The sequence below is a fragment of the Periplaneta americana genome, chromosome 3 (assembly GCF_040183065.1).
Source record: "Periplaneta americana isolate PAMFEO1 chromosome 3, P.americana_PAMFEO1_priV1, whole genome shotgun sequence".
Lineage (NCBI taxonomy): Eukaryota > Metazoa > Arthropoda > Insecta > Blattodea > Blattidae > Periplaneta > Periplaneta americana.
This window is the reverse complement of record NC_091119.1, coordinates 126248143-126272586: the sequence shown is the minus strand read 5'-3', so window position 1 is coordinate 126272586 and position 24444 is coordinate 126248143. Positions and strand designations below refer to the sequence as shown.

At 32.7% G+C, this 24444-nt stretch overlaps 1 long non-coding RNA gene across 2 annotated transcripts in view; it reads right to left on the bottom strand.

The window, feature by feature from the left end:
• Positions 1-226: 226 nt before the first annotated feature.
• The window catches only part of LOC138696510 (uncharacterized), a 31526-nt gene continuing 7308 nt past the window's right edge, over positions 227-24444 (bottom strand). For both annotated transcript variants that reach the window (XR_011331400.1, XR_011331401.1), the window contains exons 4-5: positions 22864-23007; positions 227-16699 (exon numbers count right to left, since the gene is read on the bottom strand). This is a non-coding gene — a long non-coding RNA (uncharacterized lncRNA). The remainder of the gene's footprint in view (positions 16700-22863; positions 23008-24444) is intronic.

Below are 24444 nucleotides of genomic sequence, written 5' to 3'. Positions count from 1 at the left end.
TTTCAAATGGAATATATGGTGGAAAAATCGTTGCGAAAATCTATTATCACTTGGTGAACCTTCCTTGTCAGAACAGTCCATACTACCACCTTCCAAAATATTTACTGTTCCTCCTGAATGACCCTGTATGTATGTATGTCTATATGTCATTACATGCGCAGGAGAAATAGAGGAAAATGGAAAAGAGGGGAGAGGCGTAGGAAGAGGAGGAAAAGAAGAAATACAGTGAATTTCAAACATCTTTATGACTAAAGTACTAGAAACACAAATGTACATTCTAAAGATATGCAACAATAATAGTACACCCTATTTCAAAAACATAAGAGAAAAGCTCGTCTATCCTACAAGATAGAAGTTTATTCTTTAAGAAATTTTTTCACTCGTAAATTATTTCCTTTTATTACCTTAGCATGTACAAAAATATTTCATAACTACTCATACACGATAGTGAACAACAAATATTTAGATATTACCTTTTTATATGTAAACCACTATCGAAACTGTCTTTCTACATCTTTTTCTAACATTCTACTACTATCACAGAAGAAAATACTGTACCTAGGTACTTGAACTAGTATTACTAGTTTCTTCTATTACTAAGGAACTATCCAAAATAAATTTCTAAAAATTTTTCAAGGCATGACTATTACAGTGACTAACATACTCATAACTTAATAAAAATACCACATACATGTATTTAAACCAGAAATTCCAGAGTTAGTTGAAGTTTTTGTAATCGCAAATTGAACTCTTGTTAACCGTCACTATTTCAGATTTCGAAACTTCATGGCACAGTTCTAAAAACTTTTGGAGAATAGGTTGAGAATCCCTGGTTTAAACACATTAGAGAGATTATATCCAGCAACATTTAAATTTAATGTTGCATCCAATTACATACTGGGGATCTCAATAGATTCAAGTGAAACTTTAATTTTCATACTATATGTAAGTTTTCGGAGTCAAAGTGATATAATGTGTGTGTGTGCGTGTGTAAAATATTATATACAGTATTGCTTCAATCCCAGGGAAAAATGATAATGAAGAAATTCTGGAATAAAAATGGCAAAAGAATGTCACTGAATGAGCTACAAGCCAGTCTTGGCACTTCCATGTAATAATGAAACATGATTCTGTTCTGTTCTATGTTTCTAATTGAGGGTCCAGTCAGAGAAAGGGATAAGCCACAAATTCTGATATTTATAAATCAGTTTTGCTTTCCACCAGAATGTTGTGCCTATGGGCAAGTGCACCGCTTGTTAACCAGTTCTCGGTGATTAGTGGGAGAGTAAAACAATAAAACAAACCGACCATATAACAATATACAAACAAATTTACGCCGCTCATTAGCCAGTTCTCGGTGACTAGCGGGAGGGTAAAACAATAAAACGAACTAACCATACAACAATACACAAACAAATTTAAGAGGCTCATTACTTACCATATTATCAAATGAGGTCTTGAAACTGCCGCCTTCATTCCCCACACATTTTTGGCACCTCTTTAGGAAATTATTCATCACTCGCTGTAGTTCATTTTGAGAAATCCGGACAGTTTCCTGATCAATATTATCTTCGAGTTCTCGAATGGTATGCGGGTTCTTCTTGTACACGGCATTTTTAAGTTAGTTTATCTTAGCAAAAGTTTTTCTATCGAGAGAACCCTACACTGCGTTTTTGGTTTCTTAGGCTGGACACTCAGTTTCCTGAAATTTATGATAAAGATTATGGACTGTTTTACGATCTGGAGTGTCTACATCCGGGAATCTTTCTTGAAACAGTTTTCGAACTTCACGAGCTGAGTTAACACACAACAATCGTAAATAAAGACATGCTGTGCCATTGTCAACCCACAAGGCATAATTCACTTTATGTATACTGTCGAATTAAGAAACGTACAACACAACACACACCCGGGAATAGCTGTGCTACGAGGTCAACAAGTAAGCAAGCAGACTTGCTACTCCCTTCAGTGCGCGGGAAACGAGTGGGGGCTCGCTCATAGGAAAAAACCTGTGCCTTGTGGGAAAGCATAACTGATCGCACTGTATCTCTTTAATATAATCAGCTATATCAAAGCACAATGGTTAAGTCAGTTTGGGCATATTATGTAGAATGTCGAATAAATAATAGGATGATTAAAAGAAACTATTTAAATGGAAACCTATTAATGCAAGATATATTGGTAGACCAAAGATCACATGGAAAGATGATGTAATTCATGACCTGAAGGAAATGAAAGTTAACTGGATTGTATCCAAGATAAGGAAAGATGCAAAGCAATTGTTGAGAAGGCAAAAGCATTTAATTATTTAAAGCTGTAGCGCCTAGAGAAGATAACAACCCCTTATCTCACTGGAATGTGAAGAAATAATAAGCCATCGGATTAGGTCAGGCAGTAGCACATTTGCTTCCTGATTCGGAGTTAAGCTCGAGTGTGGGGTCAATTCCCTCTTGGGCTGATTACTTGGTTGGGTTTTTTTCGAGGTTTTCCCCAACAGTAGAGCGAATGTCAAGTAATCTATGGCGAATCCTCGTTATCACCAATTCCATCGACGCTAAATAATCCAGTAGTTCATACAGCGTCGTTAAATAAAAAGTAATAATAATATCTTTAAACTAAATTCTATGACAACATATTTCAACGGTGTAATTCATATCTATAAAATGTGAGATTTATGAGCACAGATGGCAGACTATTTCAATTTATGTAAATATCTTCATTGTAGCTTATCCCTTTTCTGATTGGGCCTCTCAATTGTAAAGAGGAATTCCGTTGAACCTCAAAATCAGTAGGCCTACATATATTCTCACTGATAGCGATACAAAAACAACTTATTCTAAAGAATGAGCCTCGTTACGATTGATAATAGTAAAATTAGGTAATTTTCTTCACCAAACCTAACATAGTTTAATTTAGATTAGGTTCAGTTTAGTGAGAAGAAGAGCACCTACCTTTCTTTGAAAATCATCATTCAAAATTTATTTTAAAATCAACATACTATAGCCTACTGGATATGGAGAATGAAGAGTATAAAAACAAATTAAAATGGCTCCTGCAGTTATACTTACATAAAATTTAAATAAGAGATGGAAGATTAAATCTTAGGTACCGGTAGCCTAATTATGAAGATCCACTCCACCATCGGTTTTTTATTTTTTTTAATCCCTAATTTTTACCTCCTTTTTCGAAAGAACTTAGGGGAAAAAAAGTAGCAAGATGACTTAACCTAACCTAAATTTCGACTTACGCATCAATTCACCGAACTATTAAAGTACGAGGGATTGATGTGTGTTATCAGATTGATGTCTAAGTCGAAATTTAGATTAGGTTAGGTTAAGTAAGTCATCTTGCTACTTTTTTTTTTCCAAGTTCTTTTGAAAAAGGGAGTAAAAATTGGGGGTTCTCAGAAAAAAATTCATTGGTAGAGTGTATCTCCACAATTACCAAATCTTACAACTGAATTACTATAGCAATAATTCGACTAATATAGCAATAAAGCCATAGGAAAAAAAAAACTGGAAAGGGAAATTCACACGAATTTTTCTTATCTTAATATTAACCTATCAAATTATATCCAGCTTTAAACTTTAAATGTATTCAGATCCACAATACATAATTGGGTATGAAGTCAAAGTAGGCTACTGTTGTCCCTGTGTAGGTTCAAGGGGTCTCAGTGCATTGTAGCCCCATGTATCATTCATTACTTCATTGTACTGCATATACTAATTTCTTTGGTAATTCTGGAGGATGACCACTCTACGATTTTAGAACTTTTTTTCACAAATAATGATTATATGCCGATTTTCAAAAGGTACCTAATAGAAAAACATTTCGGAAACACATAATTTCGACTGTAACCTAACTTAACCCATCATAACTTAAACTAACCTGACATCATCTAACCCAAACAAAACTAACATAACATTACTAGGTTAGCTTAGTTTTGCTTGGGATAGTTAAGGTTAGTTTAATTAAGTTGTTATAGATTATGTAAGGTAAGTCGAAATTACGTTTCCGAATTTTTTTTTGTATCAACTTTCGAAAAATCGGGCATAAAATAGTTTGTGGGGGTCGTCCTCCAGAATTACCATTCTTTAATCTACATTTCACATATTCACCTCTAACAAAAAAAAAAAAAAAACTGTGTGAACTGTACTAATTTTCAGGGAAAAAATTGTTTGGCTTACCACAAACCCTGAATATATGCATGCAAATTTTACATGATTAGGCTCTGTATGAGACGTAACATAAAACATTAACCCTGTGTACACACATACGCCCACAGAGAAATACGTCGAACTCTGTGCTGTATAGTTCCTAGAATTCTACTGTTTTGCATAACGAAATCATATTTTCGTGTAAGTGTATTGATAATTTACAGTGTTTTACAACAATGAACACAACATACGATAAAATCTGTCATAGACTCATCTAACATACCTGTATTACGTATATTCCATCATATTATGGAAGCACATATTATATTCCTAATATGGTACTGGTAACCTACTGTTTTCTTGTTACTGAAGTGTCCTGTTATCAAAATTGACGTAATAATAAAATACCGAACATTTTTCCAATACAATTTAATTTACGTTCTGGCTCTGCCTGCGATTTTAAAACTAGCACAGAAGATTTCATGTGAAATACCACCAACTAAAAATCAATCACATTCAATAATTTCTACTTAATACATGTCTAACAATATATAAAAGTTCACGTAATGTAAACTGAACAAACGCAGAAACTGTCAATTAACAAAATGGTATACTGAATTTACAAATGTGTTTAAAAAAATAAGTCGTTATTTACATATATCACATACGAATTCTGTGATATATAACACAAAAAAAATGAACTAAGTCTAAAATTTAAATACCGTACCTAACTTGTTCATAAGTAATAAACTTAGGCTATGCATGAGAAGGGTTTTTCTTCATACGTCAAATTGTAATAATTTTATAAAAAAATATCACCCTCCACTAATAAATATGAAAAATTTTTTAAGATTTCACTAATCACATGTCTGTGCTTTTTCCTTTTTGTTCAGCCAATGAAATATCTCTAAATAAATACAAAACAGCATAATATGAAATAAATAGGAACAGAAATCTAATGTTAAAATTATATATTTGTTTTGGTAGCAATCTTATTTCCAAACATACTGTTTCAATATTTTAACTTTGCCGCAATATTTGATAATTTCATTGTTTTCCTACTACCATTTGTACATTTGAAGCCTTAAAATTTCAAAGGAGCTAAGTATCATAAATAGTCCACTTCAGTTTTTGTTACCAGTATAATCTATGTGCCACTGACTAAAGGAGCTATGGTTCTTTATATAGACATTACATTCCTAAAATAACAGACCATTATTGGGACCTTGCCTTTTAAGAGTAATTATTCATTGAGGAATACATGAAAGTGTAAAATGAAACACATGCAGCCAAATACTCCACTAAAAGTGAAAATTGTTCCATTAATATTGTTAGAGCACTATGAAGTATGAAATAAGTCAGGGAGCGATTTCTTAAGGCAATGGAGGCTACCTGTATTTGAATGTTCTTCTAAAGAGATTAAGAACTAATCTAATAGAAATTGCATATGTTCACTAAATGTAGCCAGTAGCCAATCTGTTTCCTATTACTTTCTATAAGTCCTTGATGATGGAGTACCACAGCCAAATGCCAGTTTAAGTACCACATTACTACCAGCCATCAGAGTGTATTCCAGACTATTTCATCATCTTGTTCTTCATTGTCATTTTGTGTAGGCAAATTGAAGAATTGTCGGAACTTCCAAGTGGTGAAAAGATCTCATTTAAATTGAAACAAGAAGGCAAGGATAAGCAGGACCATATCTCAGCAGAAAAAAAAAAAAAAACTTAACAAAAAGAATAAAACATAAAAGACGGGGGATGTTTTTTCTGGCATGTATATTTTACTGATCTTATATTAAATGTTTTGAATAAACGTGCAGGATATTTGATTAACACTTTCAAGATTATTGTTCCAGGCTACTTCTCAATGTCCACATCAGTGCAAAGAAATACTTGATGGCCGAAAGACAAAATTGTTTAAGAGCTTTTACATACGGAATTTAAACTCCTAGAAAAGCACCTAAGTGAATATTTTTGGTGTCTGTTTAGAAGAGTTGTTTGAAATACTGCTAATGAAAACGAAATTGCTAAACGTACAAAAAAGATAAACGAAGAAGAGTTATGTCTTTTAGGTTCACTTTGGCTGATAGGAATGAAGTCCACGATCACATTAGGTCCATTTAAATAGAATCTAGACACTACAACCGTAGATAATCTAAATATGAATATACTCTGCATAACTTTCTTAGAGAGACATCCAGGAAGAAGCTACGTGTTGATAACGTTAACATGTAACAACTTCAACAATGAAAAGGACAGCAAAGTTTATTTTGTAGTTAATAATGCAGAACATGAATAGAAATACACAATCAAAAAAACCAAAGGCGGCTTTTCAATATAGCTAAAGTGATAGTCTCTCTTCATCTACACTGTATAGGGATATTTCTATTAGTAAACATCTGCAAAAAGCTTTCGAATTACCAAAATTGAGATGCTCAAATATGTATTACTGTTGCCAGTTATTGTGCTACAATTTTGGAATCCACACAACACAAAATGTAATAATATACATTATGGCATGGAAGATGATAAACTGTCAAGTGAAGAAAATTAAATAGTTTCATGTCCGTTTCATGTCATCAGATGATGTGGAATTGAATTTCACAAATAAAAGCAAGTCACACATAAGGATTGATGAATGTGCTGGACAAATAATTTATTTTTTATTTATTTATTAATTTTTTTGCAACTAGTATATATGAACAAATTCAACGAAAGTCTAGTTGTAGGTTTCCTGCAGCTAATAGAGACTTATCGAACATTTCTGAATCTTAAAACATAAGAAATTTGAAAAAGTTTCTAAGGCAATAATAAGTTAGGAATTTCAAAAGCTGCATGGCTCTGCATCAACAAAGAAAAGCTAGAAGAACCAAAAGTCAGGATCACTTTCAATGATGGTAAGAACTGGAAAACTGTCAAGTTTTAAATTCTGGAATAACTCCACGAGCCACTCTATCAACGACTCTGGATACCTTACCTGACGCAATGTTCTTCCCAAAAGGATGACGATCTTCTGAAATAGATTTCTTATTTGAAAGAAGAAAATAAATTTTTTATTCAGACTTTGAGTTCAAAGGAGACATTGATACAAACTTTCACAAGTTGATAATCTAATTTAAAGATTATCTTAATAAATATATTGTTTTTGTTGTTTATGCTCTGCATTACTTTTCCCTTGTTATAATCAACACTCAGATTTTTCACTTTTTATTGCTAAATGTTAAATTTAAATATTTTCTTATAGAAATATAACAGTTATCATAGTCTGTATACTTGCATTCTGTATACTTGCATTAAATACAAACAAATAAAACATAGATTTATTTATGTCATGAATTTTTATTATAATAAAATCCTGGACTTAGCTTGAAAGATTAACACTGAAAATCCAGTTTTTTTTTTTTTTTTAAATCAAAGAATGAATAATTCTATGTAACAATTACAGTAGGTAACACATGTGCCAATATAGAATCAGTATAGGCTACTGCACATTTTTATAATTCAAAAATATGTATTGCTGTGGAAAGTAGAACGTTTTTCTTTAATACCAACAAATACTGATTTTTGGCATTTAGCTCATTTGGAATTTCGAGGATTCATTTGTTAGAGATTCTGGAGTCTTCATATACATAACTAATAAAGATACACACATTTATTGCAGTTATGATTCACCCAATTTATGTATTTGCACTGTTCATTTGTAAACCAATTTATGCCCGAATTTATATGCCTGGCATTCTCAACTTTACATCAATTTTATATCACATATTAATACTTCAATTTGTCAATGATTTTGCTTGTTAGTTCATGACTTAACACTCTTTCATGAAAAGAAAAGGCAGAGAACAAAATCTGACATAAATTCAGTACATTTAAAATTACAAAACATCCATATTATAAAGATGTAAATATATCTTGAAAATGAAATTATTTTATGAAAATACTGCTAGGCCATTTATCAGTTAGGCCTTAAATTGAAGTGGGTATACCAAGAAAATTAAAGTAATTTGTATTTAATGGAGCTGGATAGATGTTCTTCTGATGGCACACAAGATCAAGAAATTATTTACTTTGTTACAATGATATGGCTATCTTCAAAAGAAGAAGAAATTTTCAAGATTTCATAAGCAACTTCATGAACGAAAGACAAACAAAATATAAGGATTTAATACTTTATTCAAATTCTTTCATGTTACTCATTTGTTTTCTAAGTAGGCCTATTACTTTCTGCTGCAGGAATGCTGTTTGCTGATATATAAAGCCAGAAGTCAGGGCACGCTTGCTATCGCTGAAACTTTGTTAAAAAAAAGGACTTACCGGTACTATAAAAATAAAAATTTAATATTCACGAAATATTGAAGTTTATCATAACAATACTTCTTTTCAATTGCTTCATTTCAGATGCTTGAGAACGCTTATTTCGATATTTAACAAATCGAAAGTATCCAAAGGTATTCTTGTGTGTGTTATTTCGTTTTTTTCCCCTCGTACATTTATTCCTCGAAATAATGGTTTTGTCACTGTGGGAGCGAATTAGCCCTATTCGGAGTTATTATATAGTGTTAGTTGGGAGGCCTGAGGAAAAAACCTTTGGGGATACCGAGACGTAGATGGGAAGATAATATTAAAATGGATTTGAGGGAGGTGGGATATGATGGTAGAGACTGGATTAATCTTGCCCAGGATAGGGACCAATGGTGGGCTTATGTGAGGGCGGCAATGAACCTCCGAGTTCCTTAAAAGTAAGTAAGTATGCAGGATTATCTTCTGGAAGCTGAAAGAGGCTATTAATAACTGAATAAAAAAATGGCAGTCATATTAGAATTCCATATAGCGTTACACACAAATAAATTCGGATCTTTTTGTGAATTAAATTATGTTATTTTTATGTAAACATAATTTTTAATACAAATTTTAGCGAATTCATATGCGTCATGAGATAAGAGGTATAATTTAAAGTCTAATAAAATAAAGAAAAAAGATATTGATGATGTAAATTGAAGGGTACACGGGAAAAACTAACAATGTCACAATTCCTTTAAGGCTGAAGTCGTTATCTAATTCACTGTATGACTACAAACTTTAGTGCTATTTTTACCAAAAGTGGTAAAGGAGAATTAAAACCACGGATACACTCACATTTCCTTCATGTAGAAACAGCAGTAAATTTTGCAGTAATATACTGAAATAGGTCATTATCTCACCCTTAATGGAAATGTGACATTGTTCGCTTTTCCCGTATACCCTTGAAATTATGTTGTGATAACAGGCTAATCTCAAACATTTTAGAACGTAACTTGTGATTAGTGCTGTGACCTGTACCGAAGTGTAAAAAAGAAATACAATATGCATATGAGTGTCTGCAATGAGAGAGTATTCCTAAAAAAAGACGGAGCAAAAAATATTTCTGTTGGATCAGGCCCATTTTGTGAGATATGAAGTAGTCTCGTGTACCCAATAACAAGGAAATGAATGGAGGCAAAGAGTGCTCATTGAATGGAGTTTGAAAGATAGTAAGGAGATAATTGAAAGAGGAAATTATTAAGCAGATCTCAGCTCTGAAAAGAACTAAACTGAGGATTGAGGGACTTCTTGATAGGGAACTGTACTCTTAGAAAGTACACACACAAGATGGGACTTTATGACGAAAAAGAACGTGCATTAGCTTTGTGACGAAATAGAAGAAAATATTACCTGTCATTAAATCGCAAAGAGATAAATTGTTGGATATTATACGTATATCTGGGCCAGAGAAAGCCATCAAAAGGGATTGTAAGCCTCTGAATCTGATTAATATTTCAAGGTTGTTTAATTAACTCCGTTCTTTTTATGTTACGGAGGTAGGTACAATGGACCTATTGGAAATGAAGTGCATAGGACTAATTTAACCTACCTCTCGTTCAAAACTATATATCTAAGCATGGCGTTTATAATACTGCACTGTTAACACAGCTTCTATGTATTACTCCACTGTTCTGAAATACTTCTTTAGTGAATTGGTTTCCTAACTTTCATAAAAAGATACAATGATTAAAAACTTATCCTAGATACTTAGAAATCAAACAAGTAATGCTGAAGATTTTAACATATCATGGCCACAAATACAAAACAACACAAAGTAAACTAAGATAATTTTAAAGTGAACAGATGAACGACAAATACTGTCAATATAAATAAAACAAATATAATGTAAACTATTATAAAATGTCTGACATCACGAACTGAATAGTGAGAAGAATAACATCACAGGCTACAAAAATGCACATCAAGAACACACTTTTACTATTAATACTAATTATCTTGAAGAAATTCATTGAATAAAGAAAAATATACTTTCTAATCATGTCAAAATAGAATAATATTATTTCTAATCATTTTTACTATCTAACTGACAATGTTAAAAAGGAAAGTGAAAAACATGGTCATGAGTATTAAACTGCGACACATTCTACTCACTGACTCTCACTATATTACGTCTGTGGAAACTACACGGAATCTACTGTTTCTCCAAAAATAGTCTAATGTACAGTACGTAATTACCACAAATACTTTGCTTAACTGTTATGATGTATTCATAATTATTAAATTAACATTGTAAAACGACGTATGTACGAAGATCACTTTCAGCAAATGATCTCTGCACGATCCCCAATACCCTTTCTTAATAATTTTAGTTTTATAATACTGTAGCACACTTTTATTCACAGCAACAGAAAAAAAATTGAATTTTATGAATATATAAGAAACAAACAGATACACGGAAGAAATCAAAGTATAATTTCCTATATTCCCCCGTGAAAATGGTCTCTCCACATGTTGTATCACTGTCCAACTGCACAGTCTCTCATCTCTAGATGACAGTGCCCACTAATACAAACAACATGTGCTTATTATGTATCAGCTTACTGATAGTGATCTATATACAGGGTGATTCACGAGGATTTATCGTCACTTACGGAGCTTATTTCTGAAGATATTCTGAGCAAGAAATGTCATATAAACATGTGTCCTAATCTTAATATTTTCAGAGTTACACTAATTTGAATTTCTTAGTAAAATACCTTTTTTTTTCTTTAGTTTGAAGGGTAAAAAAAATATTACAAATAGAGAATGAACTATTCAGAAGTATCATTTCTTTAATTGGCTAGTGTTCTGAAGCTAAAAATATGTTGTTAATTGCTTTGTACAGATTTTGTTTTTCAATTTTTAATTAAAATTATATAATTCATACGCACTTATGACTTTAGGAACTTGATTCTTTACAGTTTAATTATGTATCCTAATGTACAATCTTGAAGAATTTACAAGAGCGGCGTGATTTGTAACAATGTTTGCTATATGCATAAGAAAGTGTAATTTTGCAGTTAAAAATCGGAAAAAAAAATCTGTTCGAAGCAACTGTGGAATTCACAACACATTTTTAGCTTCAGTATACTAGCTAATTAAAGAAATGATATTTGTGAATAGTTTATTCTTTATCTGTAATATTCTTTTACTCTTAAAACTCAAGAATAATTGTACTTTACAAATAATTTCAAATTAGCATAGCTCTGAAAATATTGAGATTAGGACAAATGTTTATATGACATTTTTGCTCAGAATGTCTTCGGAAATAAGCTCTGTAAGTGACGGCAAATCCTCCTGAACCACCCTGTATAATGAAATGAATGGATTAAGCGCCATTTATGATTAATTTTTTCTGGGCTGTATTTGTGTATGAATTTTTAATGCATAACTCTGACAATAATGTTACCTACGCAGCAATACCGGTACCATAAAAATATTCGGCCATTAGTCCATTATTCTACTTACTTATCTTTTACGCGGCAATGTACCTTCATCAGTATTACGAAAACAAAGTAATAAATTGCTTTCCATATTATAAATGTCCTTCCAAAACAATATTCAGAGATCATGGCCGATGGTATCTTAAACTGATGCCTATTCAGTAACATACACATCTATTTTTATTATCAAATGGTGAGAGTAAATAACAATGCTCTGGTTAAGGGTATGTGTGCGTGGGAGATCAGTTGGAAACAGAAAAGCATTGTACATCGCAGTAGGGAAAAGTGTAATGGCCTATTAATAGTACTGGTAGCTGTTGAAGGGAGGGTAAGAGTAGTGGTGCATCATAATGATGTGAAAAACGTATATCAACAAGAAATGAATGGAAGTAAGATATAGAGAAAAGGGATGATTAATTAATACCATTTCCTTTATTTGTAATGAGTTTAACATATTAGTGCATAGCCTTCAAACAATTGAGGAGCTTGGTATCAAAGTTGGACAACTCCACTTTTGTCTTTTTTTACAGGAGAGGCTAAAAACTAGATCCTTGGAAACCAATTCACCGTTATATGTACATTTTTTTTAATATTCTCATGGTCATAGAAATATTTTTTCAGTCTCAAAATGTGACTAAAATTAATATTCAGGTCGAAATTTAAGTTTAAAAAGTGGAGTTGTCCATCTCTGAAACTAAGTCATGGAGTTGTCTGTTTTTATAACCAAATGAACCCATATTTAAAGTGGAGTTGTCTGTTTTTGAAACCAAACGAAGTCATATTTAAAGCGAAATTGTCTACTATTGAATCTAAGTCTCTTCGAACTCGGTTTCAATGCAAATTTACGTAAGACAGTACTTATTCATTCAAAAACTGATTATATAAACAATCAGCTATGTTGGACTCGCGATGCGTGATGGGAAAAGGTGGTACGAATATGGACTTCTCATTGGCTACTGAAGGAATTGTCCAAATTTGAAACCAAGCCACAGTGGAGTTGTCTACATTTTCATTCTAAAGCGTACAATTAAGTGCTATTTTCGCTCTGTTGTCAGTTTTTGAACCTAAACATTTGCAGAATCGCATTCAGCACACAAAATTCTATGAGAAAGAATCAATATCTCGAAATCGCAAAAAATGGAGTTGTCTAACTTTGATACTATGCTCCTCAATTATTATATGCGTGTGATTGTGTTTATTTAATTATAATGTAAAACTGTGAAGAAATAATAAAAAACGAAGGATACTAATATTGGAACGATACATGATGGATAAAAATGTATAGTATTGTATAATAAAATATACCGGTAATAAAAGTAATAACAATGATAAATAATAGTAGGTCTAATAATAGGTGTTGCATACTACTATCAGAGTTCACAGCTTACTGTACAATGCCAGTTGGATGCAGTTTACTTTTACATAAATACACGTCATATTATGTCAATTTTATATGTACTGTATTATGATAAATTGTTTCATTAAATACCATAGTTATAATTAACTAGTTTGACTATTTGTCTTGGATGAATTTATTGGGGCTGGGTTCATTATACGATTACTTACAGTTCCATGAAAGACAAACCCCACCATTAAATAGTTTGATAAGAAATTGCAGTTTACATAGTGATTTAAGAATGGAGAAGGGTTTTTGGCAGAGGTCATTTGATGAAGTGTCTTTGTGCATTGTAACTTAAATCAGACTTTAATTCCTTGAAACAATATCCGTGTGTAGAACTGTATTGAACCACAATTATTTGTAGGCCACGTTTTTAAAGTCATCAAGGACCTCATCGAAGGCATCATACCTTCAATAAAACATTCTTAAAGAAACCAGGAAACCCATCCCAGTTCATCGGGGCCATCCTTAAAGTCATTGGACTCAGTATATTTTTAAGACTGGTAGTTCTAAAAGGTTACAGATGCGAGATTTGTGGTTGGCTGCCCCATGTGTTTGTCTTAGCAGACAACTGTAGAGCATTAATATTGCTGTCAAACTAGAAGCTATTGACAACGGAATCTAATTTTGTGAAAACGTTAATAAACTGTTAATTGGAAACAGAAACTGTCGAAAGAGGAATTAGCACGCTTTTATTTAATTTAACTGAAAGGAAGAACAAATATTACGAACTCAAGTTACATCAACAGTGATGTTCCATGTTATTATGACCTAGACTATCAGTAACATTTTTGGCTATCAAGAGTTCTATTTAAGTTAGTGTTGATAGTAAATTTTAAACTCTGAAATGATAATAGTGTAGGTAGGTCTATTGTGATAAATATTTACTACCTCAAGGTGCAAGAGACTTTATTCTCTGATAATCAAATATAAAATGGCATTAAATTTAACCCAGCAGAGATCGCTATGTACAGTAGGTTCATTCCAACAAGTGGTTCATGGATCAGTTCATGTACAGTTCCTGTACCATCTTATGCACATGCGCTAGTTGAGCATCTGCTATGGGATTGAAACTGGACTAGACGCTGTTGGAACACTTTCAGGGATCGTTATGTACTAAATCCAAAGATGCTATAACTGTGATCATCTTTGCTAAGAATGGAATACTTAATTATTATCGCTTCGCAGCTAATTTTAATTGCAGAAAATAGAATTTCGATAATTTTCTATAAAAACATAACAAAAAATATGGAAGGCAAGAATTCCGCTAATTCAATGTCGTATACTTGGAGACTCTCATCTAAAATAGTTCTTTTTTAATTATTAATTTATGTACGTTATTTATTATACTTTTAATCAAAGCTGCATGTTGAAATTGTAATTAACTATTTCAATACCCAAATAATTTTCATTCTCTTTCTTTTTGGCGAAAATTTAAATTAAATCTCTAGTTTTCTAGTTTTGTTATTTGTCTGCACTGTAACTTTTCATCTTAACCTCACTGATGTGAACAGTCGATCATGTCTTTCTTCAGTATCCAGGAGACGTTGGTGAGCTTCTGCGCATGCACATCTCACGTACTCTTCAGTACATGCCTCAATCCACTGACTACTTCTGACCGTTACGAACCAGTGTCAAAAGTTTGTTGGAATGCTTAACTGCAGTACATGTTTCCGGTTCAAAACTGGTTTGGACTGTGTTGGAACACCTTTTCTGTACTGCACATGCTCACGATAGTTACGGACGGTTCCTGACTGTTGTTGGAACGAACCTAGTATAGCTTGGGTAGTCACATACTTGAAATTTTGCCAAAATTAGCGCAGCATTGGATTTTTCTTTACATAATTCTAGAAAGGAATGAAATATCGAACTTGGTTAAGACTTGGTTGGGGCTTTCTTTTCATGAACCACAATATATGGTTTCTTTGAAAAGATTGCCCACAGGCCTATTTTAAAACTTCCCAGTCCTATTTGTGTTCTACTGGCTTTTGCATTGATTTTATTTTTTGAAGGAATAAGTTGCCTGGTGGAATCCCTGCATACAGAAAAGTATTAGGAACTTTTAAAAGCAAATAATAAACCCAATAGGATTAGAATTCCACTGACTTTACGAAGATATTATGACAGTAATTATTCCATCACAAGTGAGCTAATAGTTTGAGAAATATTTTCTTTAAGGAGTGCTATGTATTGTTCAAAGAAAATTCTTCTAGCAGGTAATAGCCAATACTTATAAAGTCAGCTAGAGAGAAGGACAAACTTGCAACCCCTTCCATTTTTATGTGATTGACTTCTGAGTTTGATACTGAGCCAAATGCTTGTTTAAATACAGTCATTTCATACTTAATAGATCCATCAAAATTCAGTGCTATTCCCTCGAGTTTATAACGTTCTCAGTGATCAGATTTATCCAGTCCCTAAGACAATGAAATCATATGTTAATGTTTACACAAATCTCCCACCCATTTGCTCCATTAAGACGTTTGTAAACTCAACAGACATTCAGTGTATTCTGAATCTCACCAGACCAATTGACATCAATGACGTCACACTGGAGTGTAATAGGAATAAAACTGCTTGAAGGTTCAAGGGCTATAATGGTGGCTGTGTAAGTTGTTGTATGTGCTACGCTAGCAAGATTTTGCGAAATTTTCATACATTCACTTCGCCCAAATAAAAAATAAAAGGAACCACAAACACTATTTCTTGATGTAGTAGTAATAACTGGTCCGTTGAAATGTTCGTTCATAAGCCATTAACTTATTTTTTTCACATTGTGCTCATTACAAACAACCATGACACAATAGTGCAAGATGTCATTTGTAAGCCATTTCCCGTCCTTTACAAGAACCAGTCAGATACATTGATGGCAGCTGATGAACATTGACATCACCTCTGCAAGCTGATGGAAGCACTGCTGAAGCATCAGGGACACCATTGCTAAAATTCGAAACACCTTGATGCCATTTGATTACTCACCACTGAGATTCAGAATATGCTGAATGTTGACTCAATGGAAAAATCTGTGACGTTAAGAACATTGATGGAAAATTCTAATAACTTTGGCAATGACTTAAAAAACGGGCCTGTGAACAAGATAAAAAAATATAGATATGAAGATATTCAGGTAATAAATTTCTGCTTACATACAGGAAAAACTTTTCCTTTAGATTCTAGAGTATAGCAATTCCTGATGAAATAATAGGTGTAAGAATCTTCGTTTTCTACTTTCTATACTATGAAAGTCAAACAGCTGCTAAATTCATGACTTGTAGTAATATATCAGAAAGACACTGTAACATATCCTGAATGTAGAGTTATCTTGAGTGAAGAGATTACAATGTACGGACTCACCTGCAATGGAAAAAAAATAAATAAATAAATAAAATAAAATAATAATAATAACAACAATATATAAAACACAGTACGCTTGCTTAGTAATTTTCCCAGTCATTGCAGCTGTGTGAATTGATCTCTAAGCACAACATGAGTATGGCAAAAGAAGGCAAAAAGTTGGATGTAAATTTCATGACAGACTGATTTCATGTAGAAATACAATGTTAATTTAGCTAATACATTTTAAAACGGATTCTTTGAATGACCAAAAAATCGGACGAAAGAGCTGCAGTTCTCAAAAGTTCCTGAGATTTGTATGAGAGAAGACACAATTTCTAAGACAGATGCAAGACAAGGAACAAAACTCTTTAAATTAAACTCCTACTGAATTCCAGGAGTTCAGGAATTACAGTCCCAAATTACAATATTACACTCAATTTTTGTAATTGAATGTTATATAAAGTAAATAACAAAGAAATTGATCTCAGATAGATTTTTTTTCCAATCAGGCTTGGCTTCATAGCCACACAGCATCACATAATAAAAGATACTGGTCAGCTAAGAAGCCAACAACTGTGAATGGGATTCCACTGTACGATGCAAAAAATACGGATGTGTGTCATCAGAGCCCATAGGATTACTATACGGTTCTTTCATGAAGAAATAATGAACTATGTGAAGTACAAAAGAGAAATTATTAAACCATATGAATTACCATATACCATACCATGGATAAACGACAGGCTACTGTACTAGTTTTATTGGACTATAGCAAAGCCTTTGATTCTGTTGACTTCGATCTACTATTGACTAAACTACAAACGCTACACCTTTCTGATAGTGCTATCACTTGGATGTACTCCTACCTTACTGGCCGCCAGCAGCGTGTCATATCTAATAATCGTTTCTCATCCTGGCGTACTGTAGATACAGGAGTTCCTCAGGGATCAGTATTAGGCCCCTTGCTCTTCTCTATTTATATAAATGGAATTTCTAAATCATTTAAGCACTGCAGATATCAAATATGTGCAGACGACGTTCAATTGTATATTTCAGCGCGTCCTGATGCACTAAATGATAGCATTAATAGTCTTAATGAAGATCTTGATTCCATCTCTTCCTGGTCTCAACAATTTGAGCTTAACCTAAACGCATGTAAATCACAGGCTATTCTGTTCGCAAACCATAGATTAATTCCTGAAGTCAACGACCTGAATATTCCACCTGTGAAAATGAATAAAACAATCATCCCGTTTAGCTCTACCGTAAAAAATCTCGGAGTGCATTTCGAATGTAATCTTAGTTGGGATACGCATATTAAATATACATGTAAGAAGGCATTCTCTATTCTCCATTCACTAAAAAGATTGTATCATTATCCATCTAAATTAAAACAGACGCTGGTACAGACACTCATTCTACCTCACTTCGATTATTGCGACGTTTTGTTCAATGATCTCAGGATTGATTCCGCCCAGAAACTACAGCGTGTTCATAATGCGTGCGTCCGCTTCATTTGTAATGTTCGATACTATGATCATATCTCACCTTCTTTCGAGAAGTTATCATGGCTTAGGTTACATGAGAGGAGAAATCTGCATTCACTTTCTCTCCTATACCGAATTATGCACACTTCATCCCCCTATTATTTATTCGCTCGTTTTCATACTCTCTCTCGCTATCATAATATTAATACTCGATCACAACGCAATAACACGCTAGAAATTCCACTTCACACATCATCTCTGTATTCCTCATCTTTCACTGTTGCTACCTCTCGTCACTGGAACTCTCTGCCGCCTGAAGTCAAGGGCTGCTGAACATTGAAATCTTTCAAATCCAAGTTAGAAAATTATCTTATGATGAGTTGCCAAACTAACTTACTATTATGACAAGTGTTGTATTGCATGTTTCCACGTATTCACATTTTTCTTATGTTCTAGTGATATTTAACTAATTTTATATTTTTGTTTTCATATTTTCCGATAATGGTATATCTCTAATGTGATAAGTTGAGCTATATATAAACATAATTTTCCTTACTGTGTATACTTAAAAATATTGTATTCATTGTATGCTTTGTACTGCACTATTTTATTACTACTATTAGTATTATTATTACTATTAGGCCTGTTATTATTATTTTATTATTATTTATTATTATTATTATTATTATTATTATCATTACTATTCTTATTTATTATTATTATTATTATTATTATTATTATTATTATTATCATCAATAATTGTCTTATTTTTTATACTTTGTAGGCCTCATTTATTTTTGACCTGCTGTTCACATTTTATTATGCTTTTTTCTTTCCTTCTCTATGTTATATATTATGTCTGATTTATTCTTACTTGTTGTTTACATTTTATTATTATTATCTTATTCAATTTTGTGTGTACTTTGTAAATTTGTAGTGTTTCTGTAACGCAGTTTTTACTCCTGTTGAGTGTTAGAGAAGGCAGTATGGCCTTAACTCTGCCAGGTTAAATAAATCATCATCATCATTATTATTATTATTATTATTATTATTATTATATTATGTGGATTGTTTCACATGGTATTTTCAGCAGAATAACGCCACAGCTCATACTACTAATGTATCCATAACTGAATTGTGCTGAATATTAAATTAAACAGTACTATTTCGAAATCTAAGTTCGTTGGATATTTAGTCACTTCAAAAAATCTGTATTTTCTGGTAAAATACGACAGAAAATTCTTGATTAAAGTAACATAGTTTTGCAATTTATTGTACTACAGAATTTAATAAAATAATAAGCTAAATATTATACATTTCATTTTTCTGCAAAGTGTAAGAAAATAGTAACATCTCTTAACTTGTGACTAGTTAAAAAAAAGGGGGGGAAGAAAAGAGAGGAGATGAGGGGAGGGGAAGGGAAGGGAAGGGAAGGGAAGGGAAGGGAAGGGAAGGGATGGGATGGGAAGGGAAGGGAAGGGAAGGGAAGGGAAGGGAAGGGAAGGGAAGGGAAGGGAAGGGAAGGGAAAGGAAGGGAAGGGAAGGGAAGGGAAGGGAAGGGAAGGGAAGGGAAGGGAAGGGAAAGAGAAAATAAGGGTACGGCCACACGAGCTACATTTGTAGCAAGTTTTCTGCGACAAATGTAGCTGGAATTATAGGCAGCATTGAGTTAAATGGAAGCGGCCACACGGAGCAGTAAATGTAGCAAGTTTGGCGCATCCCAAGGTCGTGTCGCAACTCGAATGGGTCCGGGTCCATTTTTTCTGCGACATTTACTGCTGTTGGGTGGCCACACGTAGCGACATGGGTGGCTACACATGCAGCTACATTTGTAGCAACTTTCTGCGACAAATGTAGCTGGAATTATAGACCGCATTGAGTTAAATGGAAGCGGCCACACGGAGCAGTAAGTGAAGCAAGTTTGCCGCCGTCTGACATGAGGTCTATTCATGACCAATAATTTTCCAGCCTAAACGAATTAACATTGTTGTTAGTTACTGGGAATTTCTTATTACGAAATCCATATTTTTTAAACTTTAAATTTATATTAATATTTATTTCCGCTTTACTAATTCCCAGAGTGAGTCAAAGAATATACATGTCAAAAGACTTTTATCTACTAACTGACAATAAATAAAGAATAAATATCATGCAAAAGAAAACAAAAAAATTGTAATAAAAGTACAAACAACCGTGTAAAATGAATGTTTATGCTTTAATTTTTTAGGAATGAGATAGAAAGCGAAAATCAAATGTCATGTAAAGGACACACAGATTAAGACTTTAAAAAGAGTGAAATAACAAATCAAAGTTATTCATTTTACAGTAGAGAATTACAATAATTTAGCGCAATGTAAGTTTACAAACGCGTATGGATACACGCGTAAGCTAATTTTAAATACTATTTTCTTAATCTTACTCCTGTTTTTTTTTGTTACTTCACCAGAAGGAAAGTAAATATCGCCACTAAGTTCCTTTCTGGTAATTGAATTTGCAGCCAGGCATACAACACCTTGGCATTTTATTCAGGCTTAATGTATTTAAAAATAAAACAAGTGACATTGATGAGTGCAGTGAAATTTGTCTCTCGAATTAGCTATAAGATATCGCAATTTGTACCACCCAGCTTATCTTTTAGCGTTAAAATTTTCTTTTGTTGGTAAAAAAGCTTTGAGACATGAAACTGTAACATACCCTAAGATTCATAGTTCAGTTTCCCCCTCCCCCGAAATTTAATAATCTGAAAAACGTGATCTATCATGTTTAAGAGGACGTAAACTCTGTTTTCTATAGGATAAGATGTAGGCCTAAAATGGGAGAAAGGCATTCTCAAATTTGAAGGAAAACCCGTTTTTTTAATGGTTGAAATTCTCAGTATGTACATGTAATCATAACAACAGAATTAACTTGTGTTTATGAGGGAGTGAAGTAGAGAGGGAGATTGACTTTTAGATGGGAAATTATTATCATGACATATTTATAACAATACGATGCCAATATATATAACAAATTTTGTTACTAACAATACGGTGCCAATAAATATTGCTTCGCTTATGTATAGTCCAGGGTAAGTTCCCCATTTTTTAACTCTCTTCAAAATATCTTTCTTTAAAAAGTACATACATTTTTCTTCTTTCAATTTCGACCTAAAGAATTCTTCAATAATAAAATGTATACAAAAGCGTTCTAGCAAGCCGTTCACAGCAATTTATTTGGTAAAAAAAAAACGTACAATTCTTTTGCAGGACAGACATCACAAATCAGTATTGTTTATAAATATTGTGTTATAAAGACATTTCCACTTTGAGTTGTATTTTGGGATATAAGGGTCAAGTTTAAATTGCCGCAACGTCCAATAAGAATTCTGCAAAACCAAGAAAAAGAGAACTTTTATGTTAGATGTGTTTACTTAGACTCTTTTCAAGATACCGTTCTTTGAGAGTACACATTTTTTTTCTTTCATTTTCGACCAAAGGTTTCCTTCGATAATAAAATCTATACAATAGCGTACCAGTAAACCCTTCACAGCGACTTCATTTGGTAAAAAAAAAAGACACAATTCTTTTACAAGACATCTCTCAAATATGTTACAAACAGATTGCCTCTTTGAGTTGTGTTTTGGGTCATGTTTAAAACTCCTTTTTACTTGGAGATGCTTCAGAAATTCATGTATTGGAAAGGGAAGAGCATGTCTAATCTGTAACTTCTGGTGAAGTAACAAAAAACAGAAATAAGATTAAGAAAATAGTATTTAAAATTAGCTTACGCGTGTATCCATACGCATTTGTAAATTTACATTGTGCTAAATTATTGTAATTCTCTACTGTAAAATGAATAACTTTGATTTGTTATTTCACTCTTTTTAAAGTCTTAATCTGTGTATCCTTTACATGACATTTGATTTTCGCTTTCTATCTCATTCCTAAAGAATTAAAGCATAACCATTCATTTTACACGGTTGTTTTTACTTTTATTACAATTTTTTTTTGTTTTCTTTTGCATAATATTTATTCTTTATGTATTGTCAGTTAGTAGGTAAAAGTCTTTTGACATGTATATTCTTTGACTCGCTGAGTCTCCTCTGGGAATTAGTAAAGCGGAAATAAATATTAATATAAATTTAAAGTTTAAAAATATGGATTTTATAATAAGAAATTCCCAGTAACTAACAACAATGTTAATTCGTTTAAGGTGGGAAATTATTGGTCACGAATAGACCTAACATGTCAGACGGCGCCAAACTTGCTACACTTACTGCTCCGTGTGGCCGCTTCCATTTAACTCAATGCGGTCTATAATTCCAGCTACATTTGTCGCAGAAAGTTGCTACAAATGTCGCTACGTGTGGCATGTCATGTGGCCACACGTAGCGAAATTTAACGCAGAAACTAGCAGTAATTGTAGCGCCCGTGTGGCCACCCATTTTGCGACAATTACGGCAGCTTCATTTGTAGCAGAAAACCTGCGACAAATGTAGCTCGTGTGGCCGTACCCTAAAAGAAAAGAAAGGGCGAAAGGAAAAGGGAGAGAAAAGGAAAGAAAAAGGAAGAGGAAAAGAAACGGGAAAGAAAGAGGAAGGGAAAGAGAAGGGGAAAGGAAAGAAAAAGAATCAGTTTATAAATGAGAAAGGTATATGAAGCCAGCAAAATGATTTCACATTTTAAAAATAAAATAAGTTAAGATTAAAATAAATACCTTGTAAAATATCTTCTGGTTCATAATTTATCCTCCATGAAAATAAATATTTGCACAAATGCAGAGCAAAGTTATGCAGAGTGCGTTGTAATAGATAAGTCTCTTGAATTTTGGATCAACATCACCCTGACGGTACCAAATTATCTGAAAATGAATGAAAGCTTATGTACAATTCTAGAAAATTAAAGATAAATCATTCTGATGTATTACACATTTAACTTTCAAACCCTCACTTTTTTTTAAATGTAATTTATTACATTTATTTTCGCATGAATGTTTAGGAATATAAAAAGTATGCATTGCATTACAAACTTTTCTCAATCATTTCAAATTAATTATTTTTCAGAAAAAAAAAAAAAATCAAACGTCTCCACATTCAACTTCTTAAGAGAGGCAGACAGTTCAAATCAAATACTCAATAATGCTGCAAACCTTTGTATAGATACCCATAATTTTCTTTTAATTTCATTAAGTACTTACAATGAAATTTTATGTAAAAATAGCAAATTATATACTTGTCAAAATTCCATGGAAAAAATGTGAATGTCTCAAGTAGTAGTAAGCTACAGTGGAAATCATGTAAAATATTGAACAATATTGACAAATATAAAATAAATTATCGAGTTTTCCAATGTCACCCACCTTATTTAATATTTATATAAATAACATTACCAAAAATTGGAAAGACGAATTGCTCACAAATTTTATGATTGACAACTTCCCACTTAACACATTATTTTACGCAGATGATCAGATAATCTTAGCAAATTCTGAAGACAACTTACAAAGAGCAATACACACACTAAACAAGATAGCAAAAATTATAATTTGGAAATCTATATAAATAAAACCAGAATCATGGCCTTCCAAGGAAAGAATCATGTAAGATCCAAAATTGCATTCAATAATAATGTATAGAACAAGTCAACACATTCAACTATCTTGGCTGCAATCTTTCTTATATAAACTTCAGGGACGTAGATATTAAACTTGCCAAATTTCAGCAACTGGTAAGGACAATCAAATCAACTCTATTACAAAAGTTCGACCAGAAACAATTTTGGAATTATATTAAGTTATGGCAGTCCCGGCATTATTATATGGATCAGAGACATGGTCATTAACGAAAGGACAACTTCGAAGAATAGAAGCTGCTGAAATGCGATTGCTACGACCTCTTGCAGGAGATACTTTTTACGACCATAAAAGGAACGCTGACATCCGAACAGAATTGAATATCACCGCCATTACGGATATTATCGAATCTTACCGCAACAACTGGTATGAACATGTATTAAGAATGTCCAACAATAGGGTACCCAAGAGACTATTGGACTATACACCTCATGAAAAACGAGACATCGGAAGACCAAGGAAGAGATGGAAAGACCAACTTTCTTCTGGAAGCGGAACCGGCCAGGAGGCCTAATCCAAGACTGTTATTGATGATGATGATAAAATAAATTTAATTTACATACCAGTAATACTTTATGATTGTGTGTGTGTGTGTGTGTGTGTGTGTGTGTGTGTGTGTGTGTGTATATATATATATATATATATATATATATATATATATATATA